Below are 20,618 nucleotides of genomic sequence, written 5' to 3' on the forward strand. Positions count from 1 at the left end.
TGTTGGGCATTATGCTAGCTAGGTGCTGTGGTGAGCCGTTCTAATTAGACCGTGGCCGCCATTAGAAGATGGCGCCGGCTTCCACTGTGGCCTGTGACAAACAACTCCTAATATGGAGAGTTGGCACGCAATCCCTTCCCACCCTATGAGAAAGGTCCACGTGGCAGCTTGGGATTGGTATGCGGGAGGCTTTATTAGGCTGTGCTTGGGCGCTCGGCAGGGGGTCGCTAGAAGATGATACTTGAATCAAGGCCTGAATAAACTGCTGAAAGAAGAATCCTGTGTCGTGTTTTCCCTTGCTGGCGAGGGGTCGCGACAAGGTGCTCCACTGAAAATCTGTAGGATGACATTTCCAGGTAGGTACTATTATTGTCCCTAGTTTATGGGTGAAGAAATGAAGTTATGATTTAGATGTGATGTGTTCCCCAAAAGCTCATGCGTGAGACAATGCGAGAACTTTCAGAGGTGAAATGAGTGGGTCATGAGAGCCTTAACCCAATCAGTGAATCAATCCCCTGATGGGGATTAACTGAGTGGCAACTGAAGGCATACAAGGTGTGACTGGAGGAGGTAGGCATTGGGGATGTGGCTTTGGGGTATATATTTTGTATCTGGGAGTGAAGTATGTCTGTCTGCTTTCTGATCATATGAGCTGCTTCCATCTGCCATACTCTTCCACCAGGTTTTTCTGCCTAACCTTGAACCCCAAGCAATGGAGCCAGTTGTCTATGGACCAAGACCTCTGAAATTTCAAGCCCCCAAATAAACTTTTACTCCTCTAAAATTGTTCTTGTTGGGTCACAGCAGTGAAAAAGCTAACTAAAACAGACAAACAAGGGAGGTTTATATGACCTGCTCAGGATTATACAATTGGAATGTATCAGGGCCAGAAGTTGAACTTGGGTCAGTTGACAAGAGTCTGGGACTGTAGTTAGTATTTTCCAGGGCTAACGTAATCATTCAAAGAATCAATACAGCATGGTTCCTTCCTAATTCATTCCTTTGGCCGTTGCCTCAAGAAGCCCAGTTTCCTTCTTTTATTTCCAGCTTCAAATACACTCACTATCACATATTTTGAACACTGAGAAATTCAAGACCTTCCAAATGGTTCCCAAGGCAAAACTCAGGAAGATATCCAGATAGCCCCAGCAGCCTAGCACCTTTTCTCTGAACCACCTCCAGGCAAAAATCCCAAAGAGACCCAGGCCTCTTCCTATCATTCTTACTTCTCCATTCAGTATGTATTTCCAGTGACAGATTCTCTCCTTGACCAAATTCTTCAGACCCCTGAACTTTTTTAACTAGGCCTTGACTTATGGACTTCTGTGTTCATGTCTGCATTTTCCAGTATTAGCAAGAATCTTGCTAAGCTGGTTTAGCTAGAACCCCATCTTTCATATTGATCACCCTTGATATCTAATTCAATTTTTATCCCTCCACCATCCCCCAGATGACATCTCATCTCCCTAGTCTTATCTCTGCAAGAATCCTGTTAGGCCCATTTAGCTACAGTCCCCCTTTATCTCCAATAGTCCATCCACTGATCTTCAACCTGCTTCTTGACAATACAGCATCAAAAAGTAGGAATTTATAAACAATTGAGCCAAATCCCTTTATCCCAATGCATGGTCCCCAGACCTATTGCAATAATCGGTGCTCCCCTTGAATAAAATCTATTTTTAACAAATAACATGAACAATTTTTTCTTTAACACCAGCTCAACTCATCCAATAAGAGTTTATCTCCCTCCCCCTTATATTTTAGTTATCTATATATTCGTCCTTCCATCCATTTACCCCGGCTGATGGTCCAACAATTACAGAAATACAAAATTTAAAATGAAAAATGCAAGGGAACTTCTCTTTAAAACACAAGGGATGGGGAAATCCAAGTTGGAGAGAATCCACCATATCAACATGTGAATTACTGTTGGCATGGTTTAAGGATGGTTTAAGAAATGGAAAAATCTTGACTGAATATACTATAAAGAGTACATTTTATTTGTTTATTTTCCTTCACTGACCATTGATAATTCTAGGCTTGTAAAAAAAAAAAAAAAAAAAAATCACATCACCAGGTAGAATTACTGTTTGTTTTTTGTTTTTATTTTTCACAGGCGAAGGTTCAAAGAACACCTGCTCTTTCCAGAAAATATCCTAAATATCCAGTGACAGGCTGAAGATTACATGAGATACCAGCCCATTTAGAAAGCTTCTAAAAACCACAGTATTAAAATTATGCCACTGTGTAGCTTCAAAGGCTTGGCTGGTTGAGATGAATTTGGAATGTCAGTTCAAGATCAAGTTAGATCACTTCATTATTCTGACCCATTATTTTCCATCAAGATGGACAATCATTCTTTCATTCTTTTCATGTTGTTGGATCTCAATGGTAATATGATCTACTTTCCTATCATCTTTTAAATTGAGTATAGGAATTTTTCTTGCCAATTTATTTTTTCCTACTCATTAAATACACAGAATTTCAGATTATAAAATCATAAAATAAATCACATGTTAGTTAGTGTGTTTTTCTTTCCTACTTTTCTCTGAACACTATTAATTTCCAACTTAGGTTTACACAGATGCCGGTTAAGTCTGGTATTTTGAAACACAAGTATGAGAAATACTATTTAAAAGCAAAAGTATCTTGGCTTGCATTCTCCCAAGTTCCTCTTCAAATTCAACTTGCTCTAACTTTTTTTCTAGTCTCTGCTTTAAATTGCATGTAATGGCCAGGTATATAATTTAGCTGTTTATCTTCCAGTCTAGACTGGGGCTGGTAAACTTTTCTGCAAAGGGTCAAATAGTATCTAGTTAAGGCTGTTTGGGGTATGTTGTCTCTATGGAAACTGCTTCAATTTGCCATTTAGAGTGAAAGCAGTCACTGAAACTAATAATGAATGGGTAAATCTGTGTTCCCATAAAACTTCATGTATCGCTGGGTGTGGTGGCACATGCCTATAATCCCAGTGACTCAGGAGGCTGAAGCAGGATTGAAAATTCAAGGCCAGCCTCACCAACTTAGTGAGACTGTCTCAAAATAAAATATTAAAAAGGCTGGGGATGTGGTTCATGGTTAAGCACCTCTGGCCAGGTTCAATACCCAGTAAACCCCCCCGCCCCAAGTTCCCAAAAAAGTGTAAAAACAGGAGTGACCAGGGAATTGACTACTTAGACATACTTTTCTGGAAAAAAAAATTAGAGTAATAATAGCTCAGTGCGCTCAACTGATTCCCATGGGCTGTACCACCTTTCTTGTGTCATGTGTCTAAGCAACTTGACTCTGGATGCTTAAAGCCTCATACTAAAACTCTGCTCAGCCAAGTTACAAAAATACCCCCACTCCCCCAGCATTAAACATACTAATCTCCTGCATTTGCTATTGTAGGACATCTGCAATTTCACATATTTATTTAAGGCTTAGAGAAGAAATGGTTCTAAAGGTAGCAATGAATCAGATGTGATAAAAATAAGTCACTGAAATGAAACCCAGCTCTTAGGTAGAAATAGTTTTTAATCATTCATGCTGCATAGACTAAAATTAGAAAACAAAAACTATGAACCTTTTGTTTCCTAATGGCAAGAACAGCTAATCATGTTTCCAATGGCCTTTCTTTTCACCTCCTCCCGTCTGCTGTCTTTCCAAACCAACAGGAATGAGCAACACTTAGAAAGGTGGGGTGTCCCACAGTCCAACAGCAAACAATTGGGAGGGTCTGGAAAGCACTGCTTTAGCTCTGTTCCACCCATTCTTGGAAGACCACTGTGACTGCACAGGGACAGGCTATCTCCAACCTGTGTTCACAGCTGTTAACCCACCACAGTGGATCTTGGTTTCTACCTGGTTACTCAGGAATTTAGTGAGTTCTAGTCTGAACACTTTTCCCTCTTAAGGTTTTGTTCTTTGACATTCAGGTCACTTTTCTTCTGGACCCGATTCTCAGGGAACATCTCTTGTCTTCGTACCTTGACTAAGCCCCCACCAGGCCTCCTCAGCAACCCCATGTAACACTCAAGACACCTAACCTTGTCCATTTCTTTAGTTTCACTGAATTCCCTCTACTGGTTATTCTCAGTTGCTTCCTTCCTTCCCTGCCCTGTTTCGTACCCTGGGAAGATGGCTCCATGGAATGCATCCCCCTGCCCTCTAGGTGCCTTAATGATTGGATTCCACTTAAATTCAGTTAATGGTAAGTACCAGTAGGAGATCAATGGACAAGGAGAAAATGGGGATATTTCCATATTCCAGTGTGACTACAGTTTCCTCCTAGAAGAATAACCAAGGTCTTACAAGGTCTAGTGACACTGGTCTTCCTCCTTTGGCCCTAAGTGAAGTAATACTTTTACACTGGTTACTCAGGAATTTAGTGAGTTCAGCTTTCAGATACCTCCATATCCTGGTCTGCTCTGTCAGCCCCATTTGTACTTCAGTAGGTGGTCTCTTCATTCAAGTCTCTACACCATCTAAGTAATTTTTGTCTTCTGCTAGAATCTAGATTTTTAGAGGCACTGACCTTTCACCTTTATCATACCCCCAGGTCCAACGCTTAGTTCACTCTCATCATTGGCAGTGCTTCCCCAGGGTTCCACTAGAAGTCACCCTTAGCATCACATTCTTATCCTTTGTAGGACTCGTCTTCAATTTATATTCATTGCTCAATGAGCTATCTTCTAGGGACTTAACTCAGAGTTCTTAACCTGAGATACATAGATCCATAAAGGTTATATGGGTAGATCTGGGGGTTAGGGGAGAGGTATCAAATACTTTGACACTGTACAATATATACATGCTTATTTCTGGAGAGGAGACCTAAAGCTTTCACCAGATTCAAGGCCTTGTGATGTAAATCGCTAAGAATTTTAATTAAAAATAGAAAAAAAGATGTGCAAGTTGGGACTGATTTTTCCATTTAGTGATGCATAATTATTATAGTGTTCTTATCGTAGGCCATAATTCCGACAGTTCCTGAGTTATATTGGGAATCAACTCTGTTGGGTGTCCAAAAAAATAACCTTTGTTCTAACAATTTTGAGAATAAGCAAATAAAGATGGTGGTCAAAATGTCACTCTTATTAATCAGAGTTTAGTGTACACACAGCAAATGGGGAAAGAGATGTGTGGGTTGCTAGATTTACTCATCCAATCATAGCTGAGCTAGGGTAGACTTTCCATAGTGGGTTTGACAATTGTAGATGTGGTAGGCAGAAAGGAACCCTGCTTCTCACAGTCAGGCTCAATCCTAAGAGGAAAAAGGAAACCATGAACTAACTGCCATATATCCAATCTTAACTCCAAATTTACCAATCCGATGTGTCATTCCACCTTCCCAGTGGTGAATAAGTGAGGTAGAAATAAGGAGAATTCCCAAACAACAAATATTAACATTTTTTTTCTACTCCTTATTCTGAATTACATTGAGTTTAGGTTTTAATCACTTAATAACCTGTCCTATAACACTTTAGAAGTACAAACAGTGGTCTATTGACTGTTCCAGTGCCTCCATAATCAGCTTTAACCAATATATACCATGGCATCTCTTGGCCTGTTCTACTGGATAGTCATTCACCACCCAATATTGACGGCAAATTATGAGAGGTATTTAGAAGAATTTAATAACATTTATAAATAAAATTGATTAATAACAAGTTGGGAGAGGTATCAGGATATTTTGGGTTTCAAATAACAGAAAACCCACCTTGACTTGAACAACATGGATTTTGTTTATATAACTTGAAACCTGTTATCAAGAGTCAATCAATAATAAGGGACAGGATTACTCTTGGACTAATTAGGCTGAGGTGAAGATCAAGATGGGGTCAATCTTCCTGAGGCACATGGACTGAACATGGTAAGAGCTATACTTGAAAAATAAATGAGGCTCTTAGGAAGAAAAGGCGAGTGGATGGTGGGCAACAAACCATGCCTAGTACCATTGAGTTGTTCCTCCTTTTAGACCAAAATTTGTTCAGGAATTATGGTCCTATCATTCAGACCTAGTCTTGGTAATTTAAATTTCATCAACAGGGAACACAGCCCAGATGTTCAATAAACATGTGTTGAATAAAAACCAAATGTACTGAACCATCATATGCATGGCCCAGAACCACCCCTTCCAACTCTAATTCAAAATTAACTTGCAGGAACTGCATGGAATGTAACCAAAGAAAGAATTATCTTCCAGGCAGTCTGCCCCAGGGTGTTTCTATTACCCATGGAAAAGAGAATGCTGAAGACTAGCACATGATTGCAATAATTGTATTTTCTAGGAGTCAACTAAAACACAAAACATATGGGATGGAATAAGGTAGTTCCCACCACATCAGTGGAAATCATCATTTTTTTGTGTACTCTCTTTGTACCAGGCTCTGTGCTAGACATTGAAACTCATTCTATAATCTAAGAAATTAAATTATCAGAGGTAGGTATTAGTTATGCAGTTTACAGAATTAGAAGCTGAAGTTCAAAAGTGAAGCATGTCATCCAGGAGCACCTTTAAACCAAGCATGTGACATGGCAGCCTATGTTCTTAAACATATCCTGTCATAGCCCCATAACCAAGGGCTGTAGATATAAGCCAGCAATTCCCAACTATTCCTTTTCCTAAGAAAGATCTCTTGGCTCCACATGTTAAATAAGTTACTAAGTGTTCAGACTTATTTGAAACAGGATAGTCAGAAAGTGTTCTTGTCAACTGAGCTTGAATATTGCCATCTTCAAAATAGACAATGGACTGGGTCTGGTCACACCTGTAGGTGGAGTCCTAGTTTGGGAGCAAAAACTGCCCCTGGCATTCCCAAAGAAAAATTTCCCCAAAGATATATTTATTTATTATCAGTTATCAAAAGAACCACTTGTGGTCCTCTATTGAAATTCTACTGGATCCCTTAACTATAAGCAGTCCGATTCCATGTGTAAAATTATAAAAGCTAACATTTTTCCAGGTATAAGTGTTCTGAGCAAGATAAATGTTCTAAGCTTTCAGGAAAAAAACCTTAAATTTGTACCTGGAATGGGCATTAGAGATCATGAAGTCAAAGGAAAATGAGTCTCAGAGACCCGGAATTCCTGGTAAAACAGAGGAGCTGGGATCAGCATGCTGTTAGACCAGTATTCACTCTGCTCAGAGTTAGACACACCCTAGCAGTCAGCTACTGTGAGGTTAAAGGACAATTTACTGTTATTTCATGAAGATTGTTTCGGGTTTCTGAGAAATGGCCGTCAATTTACTTTTGCTATTTGATATGCAGTTTGATTGCTGGCAGTTAAACTAAAGTTAAGCTACCATGTCAAGAACAGAAAACCTTAGACTCTGAGTAAATTGGTTTTTTATTTTTCGCATGGTAAAAATTAGTCCTTAAGCAAGGGATACTTTATCACTAATTTGTCTCCATTTTTCCTTGTCTTTAAATAAAGATGGAGCTGTTCTACTGTACTTTCTTACCTAGCAATGACCCAATGACCCAAGGAAGACAGGGCACCTGAGGATGGCAGCAAACAGGACAGTCTTGAGGTGGAACTTTTTTGTCAGAGGCTCATGAAACAAGAGAAATCAGACTCTGACTCTTTCTCCCCAACCCCTTCTCTACCCCTCCTCCTGTCTCCCTTGCCCATCCCCTTAGAACCAGCCCCAGTCTTGCTTTGGGTACCTCAGGCAGAGTCCTAAGGGGGACCTTCCAGCCAACAGATACCATCCCTATGACATCCCTATCACTCTGCTTCCACCACATCAACCCAACACTGACACTGCCTGCTTCATAGAGCTGACCACACATTACATTTAATTACTTCCTTCCTTCAAGAGACTGTTACTATCCAATTCCCTGAAGGTAGGGGTCATGTCTTATTCCTCATGCTCGCCCCATGGAACAGCATAGTTCTGAGTATATGCAACACATTTGCTAAGTGGGTGGCTATGTGAATACTCCAAAGCCTGCTATGGCTCCCCAGGACCTATTACATCACAACTCCTTTTTCTTTCATATGAAGCGCCTCCTACCAGGGTATTGAGTCTGGATTTTCATGCTAGGAATCCTCCCATCTTCCTAGAATCCATCTCAGGCATTCCTAATAGCTCCCCTCTGAATTTCTATGGTGCACAACTGTCTTCCATACTGTAACACTGTTTTAACATTTCATATATGTTACTCTGCATCTTGGGCAGAAAAATCATTCTTTTGTATTTTTTCAGTATCCTATTCCACAGAGCCTGATATAATTAAGCGTATACATATAGTGATGCTTGATTTTTTTGTACAGATGAATGGTTAAAAGATGAGGCTGACAGACTATTACAACCATTTGCACTTTTAGGACTCTAGAATTTGATAAGAAGTGATTTCTAGAGTTCATGCATAAGAAGCCTAAATTATGACAATAAGGATACAACTAAGGTGAAATTTTCAGCCTTCCTGTTTTAAATGTAATTTCATCAAACCCGTTCATTTGATCAACAGAACCTAGCATTTATCATTGTGAACATACAATTTTGAAGCCGTAGAAATGCAAAGCATATTTTTTAAATGGTTCAGTTGCAGACAGATGAAAGAAGATATGTATGGTAGGCAAGGCGAAAAAATCCACTTATTATAATAACTCACAGTCTAAAGTTCAACTCACGAGATTCCATGAAAACCCCATGTGGTTACTTAGGAAATAAAACCAATGGAAAAATACTTGTCCCACACTGCTTTTACGCTTGGCCTCATCTTCCAAGCCTGCTTTCTCTCAGCCTCAAGAATTTTTCTCCCCAAACACAGACATGATCATGGTATCCCCATGAGCACAGGCTTCTTCTGTTCAGAATCCTTCGATAGCAACCCATTATCTGTAAACTAAAGCCCAAAGGGGTAACAAGGCTTTCAAAACTTTCTGGTATGTGGCCCCCACTCACCTTTCTGGCATATTCTCTGCCTCATGCACCAACTTCACATCAGTCAATTTACCATTCCAGGAAAACATCCCTCCATATTTATGCACCTATTTAGGTATCAGCCAACTTTTTCTATAATGGGCCAAGGAGTAAATATATTAAGCTTTTCAGGCCACTCAGTTTCTGTCAAAACTACTCAATTCTGCTTTGGTGCAGAAGCAACCAGCCATCAATAATAGATGAAGAGTAGATAGCCCTGTTCTGATCAGACTTCATAGAAACAGAAATTTGGATTTTATACAATTTTCACACGTCACAAATATACCTCTTCCTTTGATTTCATTTTTCAATCATTTAAAAATATAAAAACCATTCTTAGTCCTTAGACTGCACACAATGAGGTGGTGGGCTGATCCCCGTTCTATGACTTGTACACATTCCCTGGGCCATGTCTTTCTTTTCTTCTCATCTCTGAATTCCTTTTCAATCTCCAAAGTCCAACTCAAATGCAGTGTTCCCTAGAACATATACCAATTCTGCACCTCTTCCTTGTATAACCCAGAAACTTTTCATGAGGTTCCCAAAGGTACTTAATGTGGTCAGTCAACTTTGGTTGTCATTATTTATGAGTTGCCTAGATCAGGTCTCCCTAATTAGAAAGGGGGAAGTCGACCACCTTTTCTTAAAGTTTTGTTTCATTTTTTTCCCTCCCTAGCATTGTTTTCAAAGCAGTTGCTTGTGGGGAAATTTGTGTGGGACATTTAGTGACAGATTGGATGCTGTCTTCCATGACAGTTTATACAATAAAAATGTGTTTGTTTTTTTTTAATATATGGCTGTCTTTAAGAACAACTCAGGAAATGTGAAAGGCATTTCCATAAGGAAAGGTACTTAAATGCTGCCTTCTGAAGCCCTAACCTGAAAGAAAAATCAGAACTTAAAACTGTTATCCCAGGCAGAAGGGGACCACATCCCACCTATCTTCCTCATGTACCTCTCTCCAAGGTCACAAGCCCATGTTGGAGATGAGGAAGATCTAGACTAGGTATCAGGGAAGGGCTGACACCTGGACAAAGGGAGGCAAAGCTGATGTTCTCTCCTGAAACCAGAGGAGCTGGGTTGGAGCCAGTCGGATGCTCAGGGAACCTACCTGCAATGCCGCCTGCATGTTTCTCAAGCTCTGGTTCAAGAATTTAAGGCCTCAGAGATGTTCTCCAGAGAGCCTGGTGGACATGACTTTAGCTTGGAAAATGTTAAGAGTGGGCATGGGCAGTGTCCCATTTTGGCAGCAGGGAGACATCTGTAAGGCTTTCTTCCATGACTGAATCCAAGTCCTAATTCCTTGTATATCTACCAGGGTGACTCAACCGTGAAGCATAACTCCAAGTGAAAGAACAAGGGACTTGGCGTACAAAGTTATTCATCATCGACCAACTGAAGAACACCATTAAAGCCAAGGGCGCAGCTGTCTTTTTCTGGCAGATGTTAGTGAATAGAGAAGAGTGCCTCTTGAGGTCACTCCTGATATGTGCTATCAATGCTTTTAAATTGGCACAAATGAAGATCTTACTTCCTGCTTGTTATAAAGAATTTGCATCTTCTTTATCTAAAATCATATCAGTGCTTTAGGTACAAGTTATAAAGATAGAAGCCAAGTCCTAACCAGACTCGGAGGTCAGGGAGGGAAATAAAGAAGGGTACAAGTTCAGAATATATTTGGAATCACAAAGACCCAAGTTCAAACCCACACCTAACTACTTGTTTATTTTATCACCTCAGTTTGCTCACCTAAAAAACAGAAATGACAGTGACATCGTTGTAGGATTGAAAGACCACCACAAGTACAACCCATGAGCATACAGAAAATGTCAGCTACTCCTATAACTATTAATATCCCTACAGTATGTTTTAGCAGCTGCACCTAGTAGGCACTATTTGCTGATTGATTAGCTAATTTCTTGCAATTAAGCTGATAGCCATTTATTTGTTAATCCTGGAGCCAGTTTGGAGCCGCTGCAATTTGCCTCACAGAGGCCTGTAGGTTTCATGATAGTTAAAGCTTGTTATTTATAAATGGCTTCTCATGAGGGACTGAACAGGAGAGCAGGATGGGATGCATGAGAAACAGCTTAGCAAACTACTCAGCACTCACAATACGAACTAGAGCTGCTCAGCAGAGCTAATGACTGCCTGGCCCAGGGCCTAAGCCATTCAAAAGGCATAGGTGCCATTATCATCACTGCTCTACCTTTGAGCTTTAGATCTGGTCTGGTGCAGGGACTCTGTCCAGATAGAAATGCAGGGTTTCACATTAGGAACAGCCTGGGATTTATGGACCTGATGATGGTTCAATGAGTCCTGTGTTTTTGGAAAACTTATTTTTAATGTGCGAGACAATAAAAACAGCTACCGCATTCGGTTGTGCCACAAGCCTCAGGGGAACTAGGCTCATGGATCAGAATGCTCCAAGGTTGCAAGTTGATACCGCAGTAGTCCTACCGAACAGCACTCAGTTCTAGAGATCTATAAGCTACTAGCTCCTCACTGCGGACAATGAGACCAGGTCAGAGCAACATTGACATAAGTTTCAAGGAGACAGCCATCAAATTGGTCAGTTTCTGGTCTCGGACATTATTCTCTTTGAAAAGTTGGACAGATTTTACTATTGTTCTATCTAGAGGGTTCTGAACCTAACGTGCACATTGAATAAAATCGTTTGAACAGAACGATGGCCCCTTATACAAAATAGCACAGTAATCCCAGAGTACTGTAGCCAAATGAAGACACATGATGCCTTACAAGCGAGATGCTGAGAGCCATAGCCGTGCCCAGCCAGACTGCAGCAGTGAGATATGATTAATCAAATTGGTTGTAGTCCTACTTGAGGAGTGTCCATGGATCTAGAAAATAGGAGGCAGGTGAGTGAGAACTGAAATCTGGGAGAAAAAGGTGAAGGGAGTTTGTGGATTATGGGGGTCCACAAAACCTGGGGCCCCTCACACATAGGAAACAGTCTCATTGCTTCAGGGAAGGAAATGCTAATGGCTCCCAGGCAAATCACTTTCTGGATGTGAGATACCAACCTGAAGACAATCAACTGCTCTGGGGCCCACAAGCACCAATTGCAAGAGAGGGAGCTTTGGGCAGAAAGCTATACCATCTCAGTGGCAGTCACCTCAATAATGCCAGGAGTAGAACACAAAATGATAAGCTCCAGAAAAATGAACTGGGGAATGTTTTAAATACTTTTTTCTCCCCCTCAGTAACTCATTTTAACTCAGACAATTTCACGTAATCCAGTTACAATATATGTGACTATTTCTTAATGAATATGCTTTTGATGGTTTTGTAATAGCTCTAAGCAGCATTCTCATTTAAATGAAATTGAGTTTCAGAGATTTGAACAACTGTTTTGTGGTTTAAGCCTGACTCATTATTACATAAAAATGCCAAGCTTTTCTCTCCCTTCCTCCTTACCCTAATCTTCCGGTTTAATGTCATCTCATTTCCAGGTACAGAATCAAAGCTGCATAGGGAGTGTGGTCAAGAGTGTGAATGTTGTTATCGATGATGCCCCTACTAAATATAATTAAGCTTCAGGGAATGATGATTTCAGATCACTGTGTCCTTGGGATTTACCCAGGTAACCAGGGAAAGACTTCTCAACACCTTTCCTCTCAGCTTAGCCTGCAGCAGTGTTTCTGCAGTTGAATGACATCAAAAGCAAAGACCACAGTCCCTTTTGTTAAGGGAATGCAAATTTACAGTCCCTTATTCCAAAGCTTTGGCATCAGACATTTTCAGAACCAGAGTTCTTCAGATCTAAAAGGTAGTACCATGTGTTTGTATGGAACACCCCGAGAAAGGTCTGGGGCACCCCTGGAATTCAATACATTAACATTTTTACAGCAAACGCTATGAACAATCACCCTGACATATTAAGACTATAAATAGTCTCACCTTAGTTCAGGTCAGGATTTGCTGCCAAATGATTTACGCCACCTTTCAGGAGGAAAAAAAGTTCAGCTTTCAGGATTTCAGTGTTGCAGATGAAGACTCGACTACCAGCCCAGTGTTCCAAAATGTTAGGCCAAAGCTCTAGATCAGCAGTTATTATAGTGTAGTCCCCAGACCAGCATCATCATCATCACCTGGGAACATATTAGAAATGCAAATTCTTGAAGCCTTCCCCAGATTTCCTGAATCAGAAACTCCTGAGATGAAGCCCAGAAACCCGTGCTTAACAAGGTCTCCATGGGAATCTGAAGCCTGCTGAGGTTGAGAACCACCACAGGAGCGAATCAGGAATAAACACGGGTTCAGGAGTAAAGACACCTGAGTCCTGGTTAACCAGGTGTGATTTTCAGTAACTTAATTTTCAGCCTGCACGATGGGGGTGAGTTGTGCCTACCCTTTTCCCTTGGTAGGATTGTTATGCAGGTCTAAAGAGATAATACATGTAAAAAGCTTTGTACATGATAAGGTACTGTGTTAATTTATATAAGAATAAAATAATACCACTAAATGGAACAAAAGTTAATTGATTTATCAATGATATGTAATAATAGAAAGTAAAAAAAAATTAAAAGTGCAAAAGGGTAACAGTGCCTGGAAAGGTGATTAAAAAAAACAAAACAACACCACAATGTCAACTATGTTGGGTTTCCTGTCTCTGGGAGACTCAGAGTCATGTTCTCAATCAGCTCACATTCAAACATGACAATATGCAAAAAAAAGATTGACATATTCAGTGAAGTTTATATATGAGTGTATTTTTATGTTCCCTAGCCCATCTCATTCCAGAAAAGATTCAAGACAATGCTAAAAGGTAGATGACATGGTGTACTGTTTGGATTTCTGCGCTATGAACAGCAAAGAGAACAATCCATAGAGGCAGATAATAAAATGGAAAAATCCTGGAATGGACAATCAGGAAACCTGAATTCTGTCTCAGCACCAGCACTAATTATCTGTGCAACCCTGGGCAAGGCACTTGAGCTTCTCTGCACATCTGGACATCAGCTTCCAGCTCAGAGCACCGCTCTTCTGGCTCAGTTTTCTTAACCACTGCTTGTTTTTCCAGCTCCTGAAATTAGATTCTATAAACGGAGGGCACGTGTGGCAATGCCTGAATCCAGTGAGCATGAACGTGAAATGAGCTGCCTCCCCTTTTACAAAGCCAGGCAGGGAACAGAAACACAGAATTGTGTTTCAGGGTATCTACCGTCACTTGGTAATCCTACCACACAACCTGGTTCCCCCAGGCAAAGAGTTTTCTTCAGTTTCCTATAATGGCTATTATTATTATTTTTAAAAAAGTGTTTCCCCAGGGAAGGCTCAGTCTATAAAAGCATTCTCGTCTCTGCCTTTGCCACAGTCCAGTGACTAAATTTCACTGCTCCTTGTTCCTACCTGCTCCCCATGGATCACAGACAACAGCATAGAGCTGTCCTACCCAGCCCCTTTTGAGCACTTAATATCTTATCCAGCAAAGCTGGGTCTTCAAGGGCTTCCTGGTTACCAATGGGAAGTCCCATGGGGTAACTTCCCTACTATTGACTTGATTTATCCGCCCTGAAGCTTCCATTATGTCTGTAGGCCAAAAGTTCTTAGAAGCACCCTCACATTCACAGTACAAAGGGTTGCCTGAGAATGGAGAAACTGGTCCCAGCACAACAAACACATTTTTCCTTCAGGATTTCCAACTCTTATAATGCTAAAAAAAAAAAAAAAAAAAGTGAGGCAGTTAAAAACCGGGACTACTAGGATTGCCTGGGAGCTGGAACCCCATCTAATCTTCACAGTTATTCACATCTTGAATAATTCATTAGTCTGTATGCTAGAATTCACATATCTGCGGAATGGAACTAATTAACAGTCCCTTTCTCACAGGGGTTATTGGGAATATTAAATACTTTTCTTTGTTAAGTACTGAGAAAACCACCTAAATCAGTACCTTGCACATTGTAAAAACTCCCAATCAAAATGTGATATTCATCTTCCAGCTATTCTCTAATTCAAGGAATAGAAACTACAGTCATCTAAGCTCTGGAGCCTTCAGAAAGTCATGTTGGGACATATATTCTTCCTTAATAGTAGAAAAGTCACAACTTTCAGGAGAATGAAGACAACTCAATTTACATTCTGCTCAACTCAAGCAATTATAATGGCACATACTCAGCAAAATAAGTTCCAGGTGAATTTAGAAAACTGCAGTGCATATCTATTAATAAAGTGACCAGTGCATGATTTGGCTTAAATACAGCTATAGCCATCTAGTGTCTTTACAAGATTCCTGCGACTTTTAAGAAAAATGAGATCATATAGAAATTACTCAAGAGTATTAGATTAAGACAAATTCTAAATATAGATGACTGCAATACTCTATATAGGGAACAGAAATAGAAAGCAGATTTTTAAAAATTATAATTGCTTTCTGGAAAGAGCTGAAGAAAAATAAGCCTTTCTCCTTTAATGTCTGGTATGAAGTCACTTCCTATGGCTTCTAGGTGGCAACCTTTGGTTTGCAAGGTAATTTTCTTACTTTTCAATAGTACATAACTGTATGATCCCATTTGTATGAAATTCTAGAATAGATAAAGCTTATCAAAGGTGAAAAGAGCGAGAAGAGCATTTGCTATCTATGGGATGAGCAGATTGCTTGGGAAGTGATTATAAGGGAACCTTCTGGAGAAATGGGAGTTTATGGTGAAAGGGTCTGGGGAGCACAGATGTATTTGTCAAAACTGTACAGTTAAGATTTTTGCATCACAAGGTATATTAATTTTACATGGAAAAGGCAGCACTGTAAAAACATCTAGTGGAACAAGACGGGGCGGGGGTTGGAATTATGGATGAAACAAGAATGGCAGATGCTGAGGATTGTTCAAGCTGGGTGATGTCTACAAAAGCTTCTTATACTAATTCTGCTTACTTTGTATATGTTTGAAATTTTCCACCATAAAGTGTTTTTTTAAATCATGAAAAGAACCTCTAGGTCTGCCTGGTTTCCAAGCTCAATCGCATTTCACCAACCATTGGCTTCAAAGTATTTTAAAGTATAATGAACATGAGAGAACAACTCCAACCCAAAGAAACCATAGGTGTGGCACAAAATGACAGGAAGGGGAATTAGGTGGCCAGAAAATAAGCAGTATCCTCCAAAACTCCAAGGAGCTGCAGGCCATAGACAATAGGCATCATCACCAGGCTCCAAATTCACATCTTTCCTAACACCATAAAGAACATTCAGGTTAGAAAAGAGCAGAGTATAATTGGTAAGAGATCAAGATGCAAAACCTAAGAAGACATGAATCAATCAAATTTTCAGGGACACCTTTGGAGGGAAAAAGAGCCAGAAGACTGAGACCAAATTAATACTATCCGAATTATTCAAAAGTAAACAAAAGTTTCAAAGTCCCCATGGCCACAGGATAGTCTAGATTCTAGAGGACGAAGACAAAGTTCATAGTGAGGGGCAGCTCAGTCTTCCATCACTCCTATCTCCTTTGTGTTCTGATGATAGCAAACTTTTTATATCAACCTGCACTTGTTCTTATTTCAGGCATCCAAGGTTTTCTTCATGCTATTTCCTCTTGCTGGAATGTCCTTCTCCTCTTTCCATTAATTCTTCCAGATTCAGCTCTCAGGGAGGTTCCTCAGAGCTCAGGCCTCAGCTCGATGGCCCCAGAGCCCCTGTCCATTTGCCTCCCACAATGCTATAGTGTATACTGATATCACCTGCTTGGGCACCAGCCTCGCCACTGACCTTCCAGCTCCTCAGGGCTATTTCATGTGCTATTCATCTCTATTTCCAGCACCATTAGTGCTTAGTACTTTGTTCTAATATAAAACGTAACTATAGACAGGTTCACTTTTCCTCTATTATTTTTTGACACAATAATTTTTTGTTCAGCTATTGGCCTGTTATCATTAAAAATCCAACAAAAACCTGTGATCACCACAAACTTTCATTGCTTTTCACAAATCCAGTTGAGTTATATCAGCCTCGTTTCTGCAGGATCACTAGACTCCAAGGAAATATCCTCTGCTGAGTGTTGAGAATAACTATGAAGTAGTAAGATGAAAGGAGAGTAAAGTTGGGACCTGGAACAGTGAGAGTCTTTTCTGGAATGTTTTGGGAAGTATATTGAACTTTAGAAAGTTGCTTTCTCTGTTTCCTGATCTATAAAATGAAGACAATATCTCCCTTATATGAGATTGGGTGAGGAAAATGGTCCAGCTGACTATCTGGATGCTATAGCAGCCAAATGAACAGCAGGAGGGATAGGGGTATGGCCCAAAAGCCCTGAGCAGTCAAAGGAAGTCGAGGCAGAGCCCAGCCATGCTGGAAAGCTCAGTCCCCCATCAGAGGGGAGGAGGGTTTTGTGGAGTCGGGCACCTGCCTTGTATCCCAGCTTCACTTTATCTAACTCTGGGATCTGGGGCACTTACACGACTGCCCCAGGCCTCAGTTTCCTTGTTTGTGAAATGGGAATTATAATAGTATGTAAACTTCATCCATCTGTAATGAGGATTGACTGAGATCAAGAAACACCTGGCATGTGATGAGCTCTTGAAAAGCATGGTTGCTTAACGGCAGCTGACAGGCAGGAGGGCAGGGTAAGAATGGAGGTCCAGGAGCAATTCTCAGCCTGCAGTTTGGGGAGGAGTCATGGTGCCTGACTTGGTTTCTTGGAAGCTGTGTGTCCATAGGCAGGAGGCTTTGCTTAGGAGGCTGCCATGAGTAGTGGAGCATATTGTCTTTGGTTTCCTCCTTAGAGGACCATGTGCTCTGTGTCCCCAGGGGCTACCCTTCAAGTCTTGACAGCAAGAGCCAACAAAACCATGAACAAGGCTCTTATTCTATCCTAAGTTCTGCTGAGGGCTGGTGGGCAGTGGAAGGTGGAAGATTTATAGCTCATTAAACTGCCAGTCTCAAGAATATTGATTAACAGATCAACTTTGGGATTCTGTCATACCGAGGGAGTGACCTTACAGAGAGTGTGTTCATTGTGTACACCAACAACACACAGGTGGAGGGGAAGCTTTGAAGATGGAGCCTGGCACATCATAGATGCTCAATAATAACTGGGTGAATGAGTGAAGGAGAGAAGGAGAAAAGAACTAAGATTTAAAAAGCTCTGCATAGTGAAAATGATAGGTCAAAATCAAGATGAACTATAAAAGGGGTTAAATGCCAAGTTATGCCAAATGATGGAGATTCTTTACAGAAATAAATGCAACAAAAATGTATGAGGTGTCAATTACAGGCTTCAGAGGCAACCACGTGATGTGATAAAAACAAAACAAAAAGTTGGCTTAAGCCATGTTATTAGATTCTGAGAGGACACAGACCCCTGGAGTTGACCATGGCGAGCCCATGATGTCCTGTCTTCAGCCTTAGGCAGTGGATACAGAGGAGGAGCACCAGCAGGAGTCCACATACTCTGTTATGGAGGAAGCAATTCAAGGGACTGATAATTCTTAGTCTAGAAAAAGAAAGAAGATTGAGGGCATGGGAGCTGACTTCAAATATTTAAATCTGTGAAGCACTGTCAGTCATGTAGACGATGGATTAGCCTCATTACCCTGAGCAAATACTGAATGTCTGCTATTTACAAGTTCTCATTTCCTCATTTTACAAATGTTGATTGGCACCTGTACTGTGCCAGGCACAGTACATATATGCCAGGGACAAGGTCACTGCCCTCATGAAGCTGACACTTGATAAAGGATGGGGAAAAGAGTTGATAATAGGTAAGCAAGAGCACAGCTTCTGGGTGAGGGTGCTGCCCACAGTGCCTGCCTTCACACATTTTCCTTAAAACCCAGTGGGATACACTTAGTGTTCATGGTTCCATTAATTATAGATGATAATTCAGTAAAAGGAAGAACTTCCTCCAACAGAGTATGGGCTCTGACAAAAAGTAACAAACTCTGCCATTGGAAATGTGAAAAACAACACCATTTGGCCATCTTTCAGGGGTATTGTGGGGGGATTGCTGACATAAGGATAAAATTGAATCAAACTCTGGGTTTCATAGACCAATACAACTAACAATGTTAGATACAACATGGGGCTGCTGAATTTTTATATTTCTAAGTACACAATGATAAGCCCAGTATTTAATAGCTCATGGGCTACTAACTACTGTGAACATCTTTTCCTTAAGGAAAGGCCATTTTGGGTGGGGAACTATAAAGAAAGAAGGACACAGTAATCAGAATAAAAAGTTCTTTGGGTTACGTAAATTCAGTTTTATGAAAATTTCATAACTGGGGCCTTACTTTTTAAATTTTGCAATAGACCATCAAAAATTTTATTATGGGCCTGGAGTAATCCAGAGACGGGAATTTCAAAACCGAACCAGGCGACCTTTAAGTTCTTCCCAAAATTTTTGAAATGTTTATGTAGTATTAAAGTGGAGCATACTGTTCAAGTGTGAGGTTTGGGAGTCGGTTTCCATGAATATATAGCCAAGATTCAAACGAACGACTGATAAGTTATTTAAGTTTTCTGAACCTCAGAACTTGAAGCTCTTGTGATTCGGGGATAACAGTGTTATTGACTGGCGGTGTTGTAAGAATTCACTGATTAGCACAAATGAAGAATTTGGTGCAGTGAGAGGCATGCAGTAAGTGTTCTGTAAAATGACAGCAGCTACCATTCCCTGTCAGATCTTCTGCCCCAAAGGAACAGGTGAGGCAAGGGGCATTTCTTATGAATAATGGCATCAGCACACACCATTTTCTACATAATCTCATTTCACAGAAAGGAAAAGATGGCCTTATTTAGTATGTAATACTTATATCCTGGCCCTTTTGCCAACAGAGAGTAGCTGTCACAACTAGTTACCAAAAGAATGTTTTGTCTCCCCTCTGTATTATTCATTTTCCTAGGTCCCTGCTTCTGACTCTGTCACTGTCTGAGAAGACCTCCTTCTTCATAGAATGCCCAACCACTTATTGCTTCTCTCCTACCTCTCAAAGGCTTCTTCATTTCCCTTCCACCTGCTTGCCTGCTGGTCTGTCTACCAGTGCTCCTCATTCCCCTGACCTCCCCTCGCCGCCCTCCCCCCCGCCCCAACAGCCAATGTGACTGACACTCAGCAAACTTCTGAGTAAGCGAGAACCTTTCACATTAACACCAAGTGCTGATGTTTGTTTGGGGGTTAGGAACTAGACCCAGGCCTTGGGCAGGCTGGGCCAGTGCTCTGTCACTGAGCTACATCCCTATCCCCCGCCTCAATTCATTACCAGGCAACAGGACATGTCCAAATGCCATGAAAACATCTATCTTTAGGCCTGTGACTTCAAAAGCTCAAGCCACAATAAAGATGACTGAGAGATGTCTGACAGCTGAGATATCAGTCGGCCATCCATGGATCATCCTTTGTGACAGTGCCCAACAGCGCTGAAGCAAAAGAATGCCTTGTTCTAACCACAGCCTCTGCTCCTTGTGTTTGGTAAGGAAGTGATGTTGTGATTTCACTAACAGTGATCAGAGTTAAGTCCTAGACAGGTGCTGAGCATCCTGAAATTGAGCAACTCTCTCCTTCCACAGCAGTAAATCTAGGGGGAAAAAGGTGCTGAAATAATGTCTGTGAAGTTCATGACCTAGAGACATCAGTGGGATGCTCATGATTTGGGATATATGTAAACTAAGATTGCTGAATAAGTCCTGAATTACTTCTCATTTCTGCCTATGCCAGTTCCACATTTATGACTTAGTAGTTTAAAATGT

At 40.8% G+C, this 20,618-nt stretch overlaps 1 protein-coding gene and 1 long non-coding RNA gene across 5 annotated transcripts in view; both read right to left on the reverse strand.

Moving 5' to 3' along the window:
* Positions 1-20,618, reverse strand: part of Rcan2 (regulator of calcineurin 2) — a 242,799-nt gene that overhangs the window by 124,531 nt on the left and 97,650 nt on the right. The window lies entirely within an intron of this gene.
* Positions 909-19,912, reverse strand: LOC125617465. The gene is made up of 2 exons (XR_007348487.1): positions 10,428-19,912; positions 909-3,890 (listed from the first exon to the last, which is right to left on the reverse strand). It is a non-coding gene; the product is annotated as an uncharacterized LOC125617465 (long non-coding RNA).

This window comes from Marmota marmota, unplaced genomic scaffold, assembly GCF_001458135.2.
Source record: "Marmota marmota marmota unplaced genomic scaffold, marMar, whole genome shotgun sequence".
NCBI lineage: Eukaryota > Metazoa > Chordata > Mammalia > Rodentia > Sciuridae > Marmota > Marmota marmota.